This window comes from Gossypium arboreum, chromosome 12 (assembly GCF_025698485.1).
Source record: "Gossypium arboreum isolate Shixiya-1 chromosome 12, ASM2569848v2, whole genome shotgun sequence".
In the NCBI taxonomy this organism is placed as follows: domain Eukaryota; kingdom Viridiplantae; phylum Streptophyta; class Magnoliopsida; order Malvales; family Malvaceae; genus Gossypium; species Gossypium arboreum.
In genome coordinates this window covers 107,753,016-107,771,099 of record NC_069081.1, presented here as the reverse complement: position 1 = coordinate 107,771,099, position 18,084 = coordinate 107,753,016, and the positions used below count along the sequence as shown (strand labels likewise).

General features: G+C 30.7%; 1 long non-coding RNA gene across 1 annotated transcript; it reads left to right on the top strand.

Moving 5' to 3' along the window:
• Positions 1-13,718: 13,718 nt before the first annotated feature.
• Positions 13,719-14,746, top strand: LOC128285346 (uncharacterized). The gene is made up of 2 exons (XR_008275850.1): positions 13,719-13,858; positions 14,513-14,746. It is a non-coding gene; the product is annotated as an uncharacterized LOC128285346 (long non-coding RNA).
• The last annotated feature ends 3,338 nt before the right edge of the window (positions 14,747-18,084 follow it).

Below are 18,084 nucleotides of genomic sequence, written 5' to 3'. Positions count from 1 at the left end.
ATATATGAGTCTAGATTCAGGGAAAATTATCGGATATTAATTTGGAGTTCTATAGCTCCAGATATAAATAATTTAGTGACTATGATGCAGATAGACAGCTTGAATATTCATAAAAGTAAATAATAAAAATTATGGATAATGTTACTTACAAGTGTGTTATCTACATTAAGGATGTGGAATGGAGAGGAGGAGGAGGACAAATATGTATGAATATTCATCTAGCATGGCTAATTTGCATATTTTAGGCTCAGGGACTAAATTGAATAAAAGTAAAACTTTATGGGCAATTTTGTAAACATGTCAGAAATGACCAAATTGCATGAAATGGATTATTTTATTATTTAAATTACAAAATTGAATGAAATTATTAATTTAGTTCAAGATCGGGGGAAAACATGTTTTAGGGATTAAATTGAAAAGTGTTGAAATTATGAAAAATTCTGATATTTTATAGAATTCACTGATTGTTATCAATATATATGAGAATAATAGCTGGAAATAAGGATTAAATTGCAAGAATTTTATTTTTCTGACCCTAATGATGAAATAGTCATTAATTAAAGTTTAGGGGCAAAATGGTAATTTTGCCTAGAGCATTAATTAAATGCATTAGAATATGAAATGAATGAAAATGATGATCAAATTTATTTATAAAGATCCGACGACTCAAATATGAGACTTGATCGTGGAAAAGAAAAGATATCGATTAATGAAATTATAAACACAAACAAGCAATGAGGTAAGTTCGTAACTTGAATTATATTCTTAAATGCTTGAGATTGTATGTTATTTATGTGAATATGATTTGAATGTTCATTGTATGAAAATTTATGAAACATTGACAAATTTGATAAAAGGAGAAGAAATCCCGGTTGAATGAAAGGAAAATTCGATGGATCTCTAAAAAGGAATTGACGGTAAAAAGGATCTAGCCCGAACGGGTGATCCTATCTTGATATAGCCCTCCCGAAGAATATGTGTAAAACAGATTTAGCCTGGATGGGTAATCCGAATTAGGGTCTGAATTTAGCCTGGACTGGTAATTCAGATCCAAGCTCATTAAAGTAATTATCGTTGCAGGGGATTTAGCCTGGACTAGTAATCCCGATAATACTCTATGAGTTTATATTACAGGGGATTTAGCCTGGACTGGTAATCCCACTGTAAGGATGAGGTTCGCGGGAGTGTGCTCTCTGATATGAAATGTGTAAGACCATGGTTGAAAGATACCATGGCAACCTGTGTGTAAGACCATGGTTGAAAGATACCATGGCAACCTGATATGAAATGTGTAAGACCATGGTTGAAAGATACCATGGCAACCTGTGTGTAAGACCATGGTTGAAAGATACCATGGCAACCTGATATGAAATGTGTAAGACCATGGTTGAAAGATACCATGGCAACATGACAGAAAATGAGTAAGACCATAGTTGAAAGACACTATGGCATCACGTCAAAGATAAATAAAACCGTGGATGGGAGACGCTATAACATCTGTTGAACAATTGATATTTAGTTAAAATGTATCAGATGACGAATGGTTATATGAAATGGTTGTGTGAAATGTTTACAAGAACTGGTCATATGGAAATATATGTACAAAAGCGTTGTATGAAATAATTATGAAAATGGATAAACGAAATAAGTATAAGTACATGGAATATAATTTATGTTAAGTTTGATATAAGCTATTACCAGAATAAATATACATAAAATATATGGAAATGATGAAGCATAAAATATTGATATAATGAAATGAATGATATATGCTTGTGAAGAAACGGTAAGAGCATGATATGTTTCATGACATGTATATATATGATTATCTTTGATATGTTGATACAAGGAAATTATGTAATTGAAACTATTATTAAACTCAAGTGCGACATGTCGAGAAAATAGATATATCTATGTTGAATTTATATGAGATATGTGCAAGTATACTAACAATGTTGTTGTTTGATGCTTATACAAGTGTCAAACTGTTGATTGAATGGTAATATATTTATTTTATATGATGCATTGAATCGGTAAGTATTTTAATTTTTTTAAGTGATCTGCAAATGGTAGTAATGCTTCGAAACCCTGTTTTGGCAAAGGATACGGGTTAGGGGTGTTACATTTAGTGGTATCAGAGCTACGGTTTAGTCAGTTCTCGAACTAAACGTAGTATATGTGAAGTCTAAAAACACATGTCATTATAATATGTGATAGTATGGTATCTCCCGACTCTGATGAGATTTATTTTACTTATAAAATGAGATGCTTTCTAACCCAAGATAATTCTGATAATGCTAAAAACGATACTCAGGTATATGAGTACATAGTTGATTAGAATGAATCGGAATTCATAAAGGTATGAATAAATACATGTCGATGATGAATGTTATGTGTATTATTAAAAGTAAATTATATTGCTACACGAAATATTGTGCTGATGACTAAATTACAAAATATATAAAAGTGGTATATGAAGTACATGATAAGGATTATTAGTAAATTATGGATGAATAGTAAATTTTGAAAAATATTACATGTATTAAAGGTAGAGAAGACATAAATAAACGGATTATTGGTACAATGATTAAATTGTAAAGCATGTAAAAGCATTATGCGAAAGGTGTAAAAGTGATATGCGTGCATGAAATAATTTGCCCAAGTAGACAAGATTAGAACTACTAGGAAATTAAGGGACCTTAGCATGCTCTCTGATTACTAGCACGTTAGTGCTCTCTGATTATTAGCACATTCAGTACATTCGTACTCTTTGTATAGCACTTCAGTGTTCTCTGTTTAATAGTGCATAATAACGCACCTCTGTATAAGTCCCATATATCCGAAGTGTTCTATCTAGTCTACTGGGCCTCTGCTAAGTAAAAAGTAAATAATTTTCGTTATGAGGAAAAGGATTATCTCTGAGTAAAAATGTTAATTATGATGAAGCAGAACTCGTAAAAGTACAGATAAATGTTTTATAGTACTTGAGAATGATAAATGTTATATGAGTAAATACATGACAATTAAATTATGAGGCTTTACGATCGATACCCCTTTACTAATACAATTCTATGGAATGAAAGTCATGAGATTTATATTGATTAAGTTCAGAAGCGGAAAGTGAAAAGCTCAATGGTTGAACAATTGATAATGCAGTCGGAACTGAGAATGAGTTAATAAGTAAAGATGGGTTCTGAATAGAGATATCAGATTTTTCTTAAACTAGTTGGGATATACAATATCACTGTTAAAGAAAGAAGTTATTTATGGGAAAATTGATTTATTTAAATATGGTATTTACAGAATAGTTAACTGAAAATTTCTTCCGAATTAGTTTTTTTTTAGTGAAGTAAATAATGTGAAATTATTGATAACTATACTAGTCAATAGATTGGTGAATAAATTGCAAAAATATTTGAATATAACCGTTATAACTGGGTATATTATAGTAAATTTTTTTTGGGGATTTTATATGGGTATCTTATATATATACTGATATTTTCAGAGGCATATGGAACTGTTCATGTTTGGATGCTATAATCAATATATGGAAAGGTTGGATAAATATGCTAATAGACAGAAATTATCGCAAGTCTGATTAATTCACAAGTGGTACTACTCTATCTTTCTTTGGTTTTCCAAGCCAATATATGTGATAGAACAGTTGATAATAAGATTTATATGATATTATTTTCTATTTCTGTTGGTAGAAGCTCTGAAAGGAAAATGTGAAATATTGTATTGAAAATAAATTGTGAAATGAAAGGATAGAGAATGGATATAAATGATAAACTGGGTAAATATGTACAGAAAGAAACTATAGAACTACAGAAATAATGAAATTCATGATCAAAAGAGAACAACGAAATTTCGAGGACCGAATTTATTTAAGGGGGAGAGAAATGTAATACCCTGAAAATTTTTACAGTAAGATGTTATCCTTGATATAGTAAAATAAGGAAATAAAGTGACAAAAAGGGAAATTTTGAGTTATGTCAATATTGAGAAGTATATTATGATTATTAATTCAAGAAAGGACTAAATTGTAAAAGTGAGAAAAGTTTTGTTGCACAAGAGTAAATATTCATAATTTGAGGGGTTAAAGTGTAAATATGAAAATTTTGAATGACCAATAGTGTAAATAATTTAAGAGTGGAATGATCTAGAAACTAAGGAAAATGGATGAATTAGGACCAAATTGAATAGATGAAGAACTATGAGGGACTAAATTGCAATTTTACCAAATTAAATGATGACTCAAGGATGGAATTTTAAAAGATAATGAAGGGCAAAATGGTCAATTGTAAGAGAGATAAATCTAAAAAGTAATAATGATGCTAGAGATATTTTGATATTTTATAATTATTTAATTAGATAAATATTATTTTATTAATACTTTAATAAGATGTTTTATTATTATTTTATTAGTATATAAAGAAAGAAAGATGAGAAATTCTCATCCATATTTTCCCATGCACTAACATGAGAGAAAGAGAGGAAGAAAGAAAGTTTTGCTTTCTTTACAATTTGGTCCTTTTACCAAAAATTCACCATTTTCACCCAAAAATCAAATGAATTTCCATAGCTACCAAGAGACAAAAATGTTAAGGAGAGCATGGGGAGTTAGAATATCAAGTTGGATTCAAGAAATAGAAGCTTGAGGAGAGAGAAAATCAAGTTAAAGATTAGTATCAATAGAATAAGGTAAATATATCAAGATTTCAATATGTTTTTAAGTTTGTTATTATTGACAAAGCATGGAAATAATGTTATAGTAGAGTTTTCTTACATAAGGTCCTATGTTTTTTATATGTTAGTGAAGAGAAAATAAGAGAAATTGATGAGAAATGGAGTAGAAAAAGAAAATAAGGGTGTTATAACATGGTAATTAATAGCTTGCACAAAAACAGTTTGGACAGCAGCAGTAGACTAACTTTAAAAAATCACCATAAATTGTAGAAATCAAATTAGAAGATTAAAAAAATATGGAATTAAATCTTATTAAGTATAGTTTCTCATAGAAGAAATAGTGTAAGCAATGGATTTGTAAATTTTGAGATATAATGAATTTTGTGAGACAAGGTCAGAATGAATGCGGGTTCCCCTATTCTGACTTTGAAAAATCATAAAAAATTGAATAAAAATAATTAGGGGCTTAAATTTATATTTATAAAATCCTGAATGAGTATATTTTTAAGATAAACAAACAAGAATATCATTTGAATCCTGTATGAGGAGATAATTAATTTTTGGTGAAGAGGGGTCAGAACTGTCAGACAGCAAAACAGGGGTAAATTTAAAGAATAAACTGTACTTATTGGCTAAACTAAAAATTCTGAAATTTTTATGGTAAGAATATATATGAGTCTAGATTCAGGAAAAATTATCGGATATTAATTTGGAGTTCTATAGATCCAGATATAAATAATTTAGTGACTATGATGCAGATAAATGACTTGAATATTCATAAAAGTAAATAATAAAATTATGGATAATGTTACTTACAAGTGTATTATCTACATTAAGGATGTGGAATGGAGAGAAGGAGGAGGAAAAATATGTATGAATATTCATCTAGCATTGCTAATTTGCATATTTTAGGCTCAGGGACTAAATTGAATAAAAGTAAAACTTTATGGGCAATTTTGTAAACATGTCGAAATGACCAAATTGCATGAAATGGATTATTTTATTATTTAAATTACAAAATTGAATGAAATTATTAATTTAGTTCAAGATCGGGAAAACATGTTTTAGGGATTAAATTGAAAAGTGTTGAAATTATGAAAAATTCTGATATTTTATAGAATTCATGGATTGTTATCAATATATATGAGAATAATAGCTGGAAATACGGATTAAATTGCAAGAATTTTATTTTCCTGACCCTAAGGATGAAATCGTCATTAATTAAAAGTTTAGGGGCAAAATGATAATTTTTCCTAGAGCATTAATTAAATGCATTAGAATATGAAATGAATGAAAATGATGATTAAATTTATTTATAAAGATCTGGACGACTCAAATATGAGACTTGATCGTGGAAAAGAAAAGATATCAGATTAATGAAATTATAAACACAAACAAGCAATAAGGTAAGTTCGTGTAACTTGAATTGTATTCTTAAATGTTTGAGATTGTATGTTATTTATGTGAATATGATTTGAATGTTCATTGTATGAAAATTTATGAAACATTGATAAATTTGATAAAAGGAGAAGAAATCCCGGTTGAATGAAAGGAAAATTCGATTGATCTCTGAAAAGGAATTGACGGTAAAAAGGATCTAGCCCGGACGGGTGATCCTATCCTGATATAGCCCTCCCGAAGAATATGTGTAAAACGGATTTAGCCCGGACGGGTAATCCGAATTAGGGTCTGAATTTAGCCTGAACTGGTAATTCAGATCTAAGCTCATTAGAGTAATTATCGTTGCAGGGGATTTAGCCTGGACTGGTAATCCCGAAAATACTCTATGAGTTTAAATTACAGGGGATTTAGCCTGGACTGGTAATCCCACTGTAAGGATGAGGTTCGCGGGAGTGTGCTCTCTGATATGAAATGTGTAAGACCATGGTTGAAAGATACCATGGCAACCTGTGTGTAAGACCATGGTTGAAAGATACCATGGCAACCTAATATGAAATGTGTAAGACCATGGTTGAAAGATACCATGGCAACTTGTGTGTAAGACCATGGTTGAAAGATACCATGGCAACCTGTGTGTAAGACCATGGTTGAAAGATACCATGGCAACCTGATATGAAATGTGTAAGACCATGGTTGAAAGATACCATGGCAACATGACAGAAAATGAGTAAGACCATAGTTGAAAGACACTATGGCATCACGTCAAAGATAAATAAGACCGTGGATGGGAGACGCTATAACATCTGTTGAACAATTGATATTCAGTTAAAATGTATCAGATGACGAATGGTTATATGAAATGGTTGTGTGAAATGTTTACAAGAACTGGTCATATGGAAATATATGTACAAAAGCGTTGTATGAAATAATTATGAAAATGGATAAACGAAATAAGTATAAGTACTTGAAATATAATTTATGTTAAGTTTGATATAAGCTATTACCAGAATAAATATACATAAAATATATAGAAATGATGAAGCATAAAATATTGATATAATGAAATGAATGATATATGCTTGTGAAGAAACGGTAAGAGCATGATATGTTTCATGACATGTACATATATGATTATCTTTGATATGTTGATACAAGGAAATTATGTAATTGAAACTATTATTAAACTCAAGTGCGACATGTCGAGAAAATAGATATATCAATGTTGAATTTATATGAGATATGTTCAAGTATACTAACAATGTTGTTGTTTGATGCTTATACAAGTGCCAAACTGTTGATTGAATGGTAATATATTTATTTTATATGATGCATTGAATCGGTAAGTATTTTAATTTTTTTAAGTGATCTGCAAATGGTAGTAATGCTCCGAAATCCTGTTCTGGCAGCGGATACGAGTTAGGGGTGTTACAGTAATCAACAATTTTACTCAGAGATAATCCTTTATCTTGTAACGAAAATTGTTTTTTTTATTTAGCAGAGGCCCAGAAGACTAGACAATGCTTTTACATGATTTACAATTTAATACTTGTACCAATAATCCGTACATTTATATCTTCGTATCTTTAATACGTGTAATATATTTTAAAATTCACTATTCATCCATAATTCACTAGTAATCCTTATCATGTACTTCATATATATATATATATATATATATATATTGTAATTTAGCCATCAATTACAATATTTAGTATAGTAATATAATTTACTTTTAATAATACATATAACATAATATTCATCATCGACATGTATTATAAAACATTTATTCATACCTTTATAAGTTCCGATTCATCATAATCAATTTTTACTCATACACTTAAGCATCGTTTTTACCATTATCGAAATTAGCTCCATTGGAAAGCATGTCATTTTATAAGTAAAACAAATATCATCAGAGTTGGAAGATATCATGCTATCACAAGTTATATAATGACATGTATTTCTAGACTTCATATATACTACGTTCGATCCGAGAACCGACTAAACCTTAGCTCTGATACCAATAAATGTAACACCCCATACCCGTACCCGATACTGGGATAGGATACGAGGCATTACCGAAATTTTTAGAATAATTTCAATTAATTTATATCATTTAGTACTCATTTTCATGTTTCATGTAGCATCCTTTTCATATTATATTTCTCGTATCATATCAAATATTCTATCGTTGAATCATTGGAGTTCCGATGGATTTCTTAACAATACATTCAAAGCGTACATTTCCATATTCCATCAATTCATATTCAGAAATAACCCTTAGGACGTTTAATCATCAAGCACTCTCTCGAGTCACATCTCATGTAACTGTAGTAAATCAGGATTACCTTTTAAGTCAAATCCTACCCACCTTAAGTTATCATAAGGAATCATGTATCGTGTAACCGTAGCGAATCAGGATTATCCTTTTCAGGTCAAATCCTATCCACCTTAGGTTACCATAATGGATCATATATCATGTAACCGTAATCCTATCCGCCTTAAGTTACCATAGTGAATCAAGAATAAATCTTATTCACTTTAAATTACCACAGTGAATCAGGAACAAATCCTATCCACTTTGAGGTATTATATTGAATCAGGAACGAATCCTATCCACTTTATATTCTCGAGAAGGCTTTTGTCAGATTAACCATCCGTGTTATCTATTTCTGCAACACATGCAGGAACTTTTTCATTTGGGGAATCACCTATATCCATCTGGAACCCAATATTCAAACAGATTTTATCCCTTTCAAGTAGTTTCAGAACATGTTTTATTTCTCTCATTTCAACATCCATACATTTCATATATTCAATTCAAACATCATATAAAATATAATAAAATATTTAAATTGACATATTTACATGCTCATTCAAGTTATACGAACCTACCTGACTAAATTACAGAATACCAAGATTTAGGGATATTTTGGTAATATACCATTTTCCTGACTTTCACTCGATCTTAAATTAATAATTTCATTCAATTTATTAATTTAGATAATAAAAAAATTCATTCCCTTCAGTTTGGTCATTTTTGACTTTTTTACAAAATTGCTCCCTAAAGTTTTACTTTTATTCAATTTAGTCCTTGAGCCTAAAACATGTAAATTAGCCATACTAGCTGAATATTCATATATATTTTCCTCATCCTCCTCTCCATTCCACATCCTTAATGTCTATAACATGCTTATAAGTAACATTATCTATAATTTCACTATTTACTTATATGTATATTCAAAGTTGTCCATTTTTATCTTACTATAAAATCCACTAATTTTTATCTTAAGATGAACTCCAAATTAAAATCCACTAATTTTCCCTGAAACTAGACTCACATATATTCTTACTATAAAATTTTTAGAATTTTTTATTTAGCCAATAAGTACAGTTTATTCTTTAAAGTTACCCATGTTCTGCTGTCTGGTAGTTCCGACCCTTCTTCGCTAAGAATTAATTATCTCCTAGTACAAGATTCGGATGATGTTTCTGCTTATTTATATTGAAAAAATACTGATTAAGGATTTTAAACATATAAATTTAAGCCCTTAATTATTTTTATCCATTTTTTGATGATTTTCCAAAGTCAGAACAGGGGAACCCGAAATCATTCTGAACTTGTCTCACAAAATTTATTGTATCTCATAATTCAAAATTACATTGCTTACACCGTTTCTTCTATAAAACCCTAGACTCAATGAGATTTAATTCCATATTTTTCTCATCCTCTAATTGAATTTCCACAATTTATGGTGATTTTTAAAAGTTAGCCTACTGCTGTTGTCCAAAACTGTTTTAGTGCAAGATATTTATTTACCATGTTTATAACATCCTTATTTTCTTTCTCTACACTATTTCTCATTAATTTCTCTTCACAAACATATCAAGAACATAAAACTTTATATAAGAAAACTCTACATTAACATCATTTTCATGCTTTTTCAATAGTATCAAACTTAAAAATATATTGAAATCTTGATGTTCTTACCTTGTCTCATTGATTTCAATCTTTAACTTGATTTTCTCTCTTCTCCAGCTTCTATTTCTTGAATCTAACTTGATATTCTAGATCCTCATAGTTCTTGTCATCTTTATCTCTTGATAATTATGGAAATTCTTTTGATTTCTAAGTGAAAATGGTGGATTTTTTGTGGAAGGACCAAATTGTAAAGAAAAGAAAACTTTCTTTCTTCTCTTTTCTTCTAACATGAATTGCATGGATCAAAAATGATAGAAGTTCTTCATCTTTCCTTCCTTATATATTAAATAAATTAATAATAAAATAACAATAAATAATAAAATATCTCATTAAAATATTAAAATAATACTTATTTTAATTAAATAATTATAAAATATCATCAACATCATCATTACTTTCTAGATTTCTCTCTCTTTCAATTGACCATTTTGCCCTTTATTATCTTTTAAAATTCCATTCTTGAATCATCATTTAATTTGGTAAAATTACAATTTAGTCCATCATAATTCTTCACCTATTCAATTTGGTCCTAATTCATCCATTTTCCTTAGTTTCTAGATCATTCCACCCTTAAAATATTTACTATTGGCCCTTTAAATTTTTTATATTTACACTTTAACCTCTCAAGTTTTGAACTTTAACCTCTCAAGTTTTGAGTATTTACTCTTAGGCAATAAAACTTTTCACACTTTTACAATTTAATCCTTTCATGAATTAAGATATCATAATTTACTTCCCAACGTTGTCATAACTCAAAACTTCCCTTTTTTTCACTTGTTTCCTTATTTTTCTATATCAATGATAATATCTTACTATAGAATTTTTTGGGGTCTTACAAGATGTCTCGCCCAAGCTGGTGGATTAGTAAACTTGATTCTGAATTGTCCCAAGTATAGCAGTGGTTTTCTCGTTGGCCAATTTGGGCAAGCCACATATCCTCCCTTTTTCCTTCTTCTCGTTACCTATGAATACTTTGACACCCCTATTTGCCATAAGATTTTTTGTCTTCTTACTAATTCTAGCTTTGTGAGAGCACCAGAAACCTTGCCTTTTGTTCTTCATGATAATAATATGTAAAATTGATCAGCCGCTACATGAAATATATAAACAGAATGTGTGTATGTGTTGGGGGGTTTATATAGGAAATGCACCAATTCACATATCATAGAATTCCATAAAATTCAACAAAAATTATTATAAAATCCCTGCTGAAATCAATTTTAAGATAGCTGAAATACACTATTCATGCTAATCTCAAGAAAAAAAATAACTCAATTTAGAAGAAAAGGAATAGCACACTACTATCAACCCAAACAAAGCAAAAAACAAATTATTACAAACAAAAAAAAGAACGATAAAATAATGCTTATCATCAAAAGCAACACTCATAACAAGAATAGTCTAGTAATCAAAACCAAGAATTAAGAATCAAACAATCTGATAAAACTTACAACTTGATGCTCTTTACGAAGTAGTAATAACCTGAAAATTAAAATCTGCAACATTAATGAGAAATGATAATTATCCAAAAGATGTTTTTTTTTTATTTCACTTCTAAGAACACATATAAAGTTAAGAAACGGTAAGAAAAGGAAAGAAAATTTGTCAAGAGTCAATCACATGCCACATTTTTTAACAATCAACTGTAAAAATCAAATCTAAGTTTAGCTCCAAAATGTAACCAAGACAAATGATCTACCCTTCACTAAAATCAATACATTTCAAATAATAAAAAAGGGTTTACTCTCATTTCATAATAGATGCTGCCCTTAAAGAGAAATTCCACTAAAAAAAAAGAAAAAAGAAAAAGAAACCATAAGCTTTAACAATGGAAATGACAAAGTTGAAGATGAATCCACAAACCATCATAAAAGAAACGAAAAAAAGGCTTACAAATTGGATAACAAAGGGGCTGAAGCTTTTAGCTATTTAGGGATCAAATTAAAAAAACAAAAGCTCAATTTGCTTCAAATTCTCTCTTTCTCTAGCTATAGTTTATATTCACTTAGAGAGTAAGAGAGACAGTGTAACGCCCCAATTTTCGGGAATTCTGTGAATGTTGGCATAGGTTTAATTATGTTAGTGGGCCTCTAGAAGGCCCAAGCTTAAGATAAAACCCAGCAATTTTAGTTAATTTTTGTTCCATAAGAAAAAGGGGGTGAAATTATGAAAATGTTTGAAAATGCTATAAGCTAAATTGAAGTGGCCAAATAAATAGGAGTGCAAAATAGGAGGATTTGCATGACAAACCTCCCATTTTACATGAAGTGGCCAGCCATCATGTTGTTGTAGACAATATGAGCACTTGATATCCATAATTCATTGTACAAATTGATAATGGGTTAGGTAAATGTTCCATGATAATGGGTTAGGTAAATGTTCCATGATAATGGCTTAGGTAAATGTTCCATGATGGGCATTTCATGTCTTTTGTATTAAAGAATTAAATGGATGAAATATGAAATTTTATTAAAAGAAAAAGGGGTGAAAAGAAAAAAGTTTTGTCCATCTTTGTTCATCATAGCCGAAAGTTAGAGAAGAGAAAGGAGAGGAGAAAGCTCTTGAATGTTTGGTCACTTGGGGAAGAAAATTGAAGGTAAGTTCATGGTAGTTTGCTTCTATCTTGATGTTCATGAGTTCTTCTTGATTCTACCTTAAATCTTGAAGCATATTTTGGTTTTTGGTTGTATTGTGAGCATTTGGTCATGAATTAAAATGAAGGAAATGGTTGTTGTTTCATGGTCTTTTGATGAAAAATGGAAGATAGGTGAAGTTGAGCCAAACAAATGAACATGCATGTGCCTTAGATGCTAAAGGGAAAAATCGGCTAACATGTTGTGCTTTAAAATGATGAAATGGAGATTTTACTTAAGTAAAATCATAGATATGTGATGATTGATTGGTGATATACATGTTTAAATAACATGCATGCAAGTTATGTGTGAAAAAGTGAATTTGGTAATAAATCTGCTTGGGACAGCAGCAGTAACGTGAATTTGGAAAATCACCATAAATTTTGGGAGATGAATTAGAAGCTGAATAAATTATGTAATTAAAGCTTGTTGAGTCTAGTTTCAAATGAAATAAACGAGAACATATTTTGAATTCTTTACAATGAGAAATTTGATTCGAAATGAAGAGTGGTCAGATTAGTCAAACAGTGAAACATGCGAAACTTTGAGAAAAATCTGGTATTGATTGGACAAACCAAAAATTCTGAAAATTTTATGGATATAAGATATATGAGTCTATTTTCAGGGAAAATTAACGGCACTTGATTTGGAGTTTCGTAGCTCCAGTTATAAATGATTTAGTGACTGTTGCTCAGGAAGACAGCTTGCAGTGAAATTATGATTATGTGGTAAACATTGACAAAAATTTGTTAATGAGTTGTTTATTGATTTCTTATAAGCTTACTATGATCTGTAGGTGTGGTTGGCCGAATATTGTAAGGGGTTAATACGTAGTTTGTATTTGAATAGTTAGATTAACGTGTTAGTAATCCAATTGTAGGCGGTTCGTGTGTGGATCTCGTCAGCATATCGTCGCAAACAAGTGTGTAACTAACACCCTCTTTCTTAGTCTAGATCGGCAAAGTCGAAAAGTCGAAATGCCAAAAATCGGTATTTTGTAGATTTGCGAGTGTGCGAATGCTCGTGAGGTAAATCGATTAATGTTTTTGGTAAGCTGCAAAATTTGGACTGCAAAGTGCATGATTTCTGTGCCCTCGATATTTTGGGGCTTAATGGGCCAAAATTGGAATGATGGGCCAACGGGCCCAATTCGGTAAGAACCCTCGGTACGTGATTCTGTTAGTACGTGAAAAGTAGGAATATGCATGAAAAACCTTAAAATAGATAAATTACTGAAATACCTTTAAAAGTGGAAAATTTACAGTTTTACCCCTAGTAGATAAATTACCGAAATACCCTAGGGTTAAATTGACCTAAATGCATGTTTGATGTTGTTATTTTCTGCATGCCATGTTGTTATTATCGATGCATGGGATTGGGATATTGACAGAGGAAGTCTGAAAGTGGCTTGTCCACGTCTTGGAGGCTTTGCCTCAATTTATTGATAATCGAGCAAGCAAGGTCGCAATCTGTGGAGTGTTAAATTGGGTGGGTTGAGCTATTCCCACATGGAGTGTATGGCTGGTACGGGTGGAGTGTAGTGGTTGGTGGGTTGAGTAGTCTCCCAAATGGGCTTGCATATGTTTATTGATGTTGCATGTATTTTGAAATGGGCCTATAGGCCATATCATTATCTGAATAAGGGCTAAGGCCCGGTTTATTATAATCTGAAAAGGGCTCGCCCAAGATATCCTTTATTACTGAATGGGCTTAGGCCCAATAGGCTTGAGCTGACTTGGGCTTTGAATGGGTTTTCCTTACACACTGAGTTTCCCCAAACTCACCCCTTTTATTTTTATCCACGCAGGAAATCCCCAACCATAGTGGGCTTGGAGCTGTGAGGGAATTTGGAGTGGCCACCCGTTCTGAAAGTTTGATTTTCTTCTGGTGAACTGGACATCCTTTTATTTACGTTTGAAGTTTTGGGTTTTTAAATGTAATAAGGCCGCTTAATTATTTTTGATGGTTTTAATATGTATTACTAAGATAGGTATTAACACGACAACAAGCAAAGCTTCCGCAATGAAAGTATTTTCCAAAATTAATCACTTTTCCTAAAAATGACTTAATAAATCGGTTTCCTAGAAATATCCATGACGTTAAGGTGTGGCAATGGCGGTATGCATGTCTAGGATTGGATCCGAAAGGAGCTTGGTACTTAAGCAGTCCGATGGACTCACCACCTCTTTTAGGTTTCTTACGGTGCATGACTTCCATTCACTTTAACCTATAATGAAATTATCTTTTAAAACACTAAGTAAGTTTTTCGGATCAACAATATAAAATGTTTTGAACGCTTGATGTGGCATGTCGGATCCGGTCATAACGTCTGGGCCGGGTTTGGGGTGTTACAGACAGAGAGCTTATAAAAAAATTTGGGTGAAAGAGAAGTGAATTTATAACTAAAAGACATAAATATTTAAAATTGTAATTTTTTTAATTATTTTTAACAAGAAAAAAAAATGAAGGAAAATGCGGGGCCTACAACTTCTATGGAAGAAAGTTGTTGTTTAAGAATTGCAAAGGAAAACCAAACTACGAACCATGTTTTCCTCACGTGTTTGAAATTTCAGACCCTCTTTAGTCTTCACTAAAAAAATATAATTATTTGTATATTTTTTTTTGTATTTTTATTTTTATTTTTTTATTATTTTATAATTATATTGTATTTAAAATTATCAGATTTGTTTTTGCATGCATTTTTCTCTTTCCTTTTTTTCTCACCAACCTTCCTTTTATGATATTTGTAATTATTAGTATTTTTTTTTAATTTTCAAACACAATTAATAGAGTTACATATATACTTTAAGCATATATTTATATAATTATCCTACAACGGGGATCGAATGCAGGTTCCACCTCTTTCAGGATTCATTAAATTGAATATCGATGGTGCCTGTAGTCCGGTTTCAGGTTTAGTCGCGTCGGTAGTAGTGGTGAGAGATGAGTACGATAATTAGGTGTATGGGATAGGTAGAAATATCGGCAGGTATAGTGTTGAATAAGCGGAGGTATGGGTAATTTATGACGGTCTTATTATGGGGTGGGATGCTAAATGGAGAGATATTGAAACAGATTGCACACTTGCTATTAAAAGTATCAATGGTGGTTTGAGAGGGTATTTACATAGAGATTTGGTTCTAAGAATTCTGGAGTCATTTAGTCTTGAATGAAGAATTGGTTTTGAGCAAATTCCAAGGGAGGTGAATTATGTCGCTCACTTGTTGGCTGGAATGATGAAGGGTTTCCCGGTTGGTGCCCAAATTTTTCATACAGCTCCCTTTTTGGTCCTTCACCAGTTAAGGATGGATAGCATGTTTGTGCTTTCGATTCCTGCTACAACTTGTTAGTTGAATAATCCACTTTCTTGTTACCAAAAAAATGTACCGTAATATGATGATTGATGACCATAGTTAAAAAAAAAAAGGGTTATTGTTCCCATTTGGCCATAAAACCTTAGTATGTGCATTCATTCCTCATTTTATTTTAACTTATTTATATCAATTTTACGTTGGGTTTTGATTGATCAAACCAAATACATACTATACTATGAAGACAAATAAAAAAATAAAATCGAAAAAAAAGGAATTTCATCTAAATTACGGTTTCGATCGAATCACGTTAAATGAACTTGTACTTCAAATTTTAACATAATTGTACACATTTTTTGTTGTTTTTCAGAATGATCAAACCTTGTTTAATGTTCTTATGTTCTATTAATTATTTTTAATAAATCAACTAGTACTTTTTCGATCGGATGTGAATAAAAACACTTTTATTTTAACACATATATGTCAATAAGCTTAATTGCATTTTAATATTTTAATGTTCATCCTAATTAGGGCTTTGATCGAGTCAAATCAATACTATGGAAACAAACAAAGGAATATAATAGGTAAAGAATTTGATCTAAATTAAGATTTCAGTCAAATCACATTAAATGAATTTATACTTCAAAAATTAATATAAATGTATCTATTTTATTGTTATTTTTTAAAACGGTCGGATCCTCCATGACCATGAGATCGGGGGTTTGATCCCCGCCCATGGGAATGGAGTACATTTCCTGGCCAGTCGTTTACCTCTTTGAAGAGCACATGTGGTGAGAATACTAGTCACCATTATTGGCAGTAGATACCCTGGTTTCGACAAAAAAAAATGATCGGACCTTGGTTAATGTTTTTATGTTCTATTAATTATTTTGATTAAAGAAATTAGTACTTTTCTAATCCAATGTGAAAAAAAAAAACCTTACTTTATATGTGGCAATTGAGATTATTTCGAGATGGTGTTTCAGTTTTGTGAAGGGACTAAAAGGTGTTCAACAATTTTCATGGAGAGATTACCAAAAAAAAAAAAACTCTTTTGGAAAGGGTTATGGAAAATTTTTGGTTATCACGGTCATGTTATAAATGCTTTTATTTCAAGGAAACGTAGTATGAGAGGACAATATTTTGGCTTTGTAAGGTTTCCCAAGTTTGCGGAAGCTCGTAGAACCATCGCCAAGCTTAATGGATATGATGTGTTTGGAAGTTAGGTCTTCACAAGAATGGCTAGATTTAATCAAAGATCTTCCTTCTAGAAGAGAAGGATTTGACCAAGGTCAAAGGGTGAATAAAAAAAACCACTACTTCTTGAGGAAAATATTTTTCACAATGATCGAATCTTGATTAATGCTCTTATGTTCTATCAATTATTGAATAAAACCACTACTTTTTTTATCAAACATGAATAAGAAAACCTTTATCTTAACGTTTATGCATGAAAAAGTTAACATAAACCCTCTTGACTTGGTTGACTGTATAATCTTGGTCTTAATTAGGGTTTTGATCGTGTCAAATTAGATACTATGGAAACAAATAAAGAAAACATAACCGACAAAAAGGGATTTCAACTAAATTAAGGTTTTGGTAGAAGTATATTAAATGAATTTATTAAAAATTTGATATAATTATATATATTATTTGTCGTTTTCCACAACAGTCGAATCTAGATTAATGTTCTTATGTTCTATTAATTATTTTGAATAAAGCAACTAGTACTTTATCGATTAAATATGAAAAACCGTTTTATTTTAACATATATGTCAATAAGTTAAAATAAATTCCCTTGACTTTATTAACTTATAACGATTTAATGTCAATCATAATGAAAGTTTTAATCGAGTCAATTTAAATAGTTACTATTTAAAACTAGTGGCAAATATTTCCCACTCTCTTCTTTTCATAAAAAAACCCTAGCTGCTCAACTTTTTAAAATTCAATTTTTGCTTCATCGGCGGCGTTGGCTTTTGGGTTGGTTGTTGATAGCAGTTTCTTCAATATCTTTTGTAGTTCTATTTTGTTTTTAATTTCAGTCCACATTATCGTAGTTTTGTCC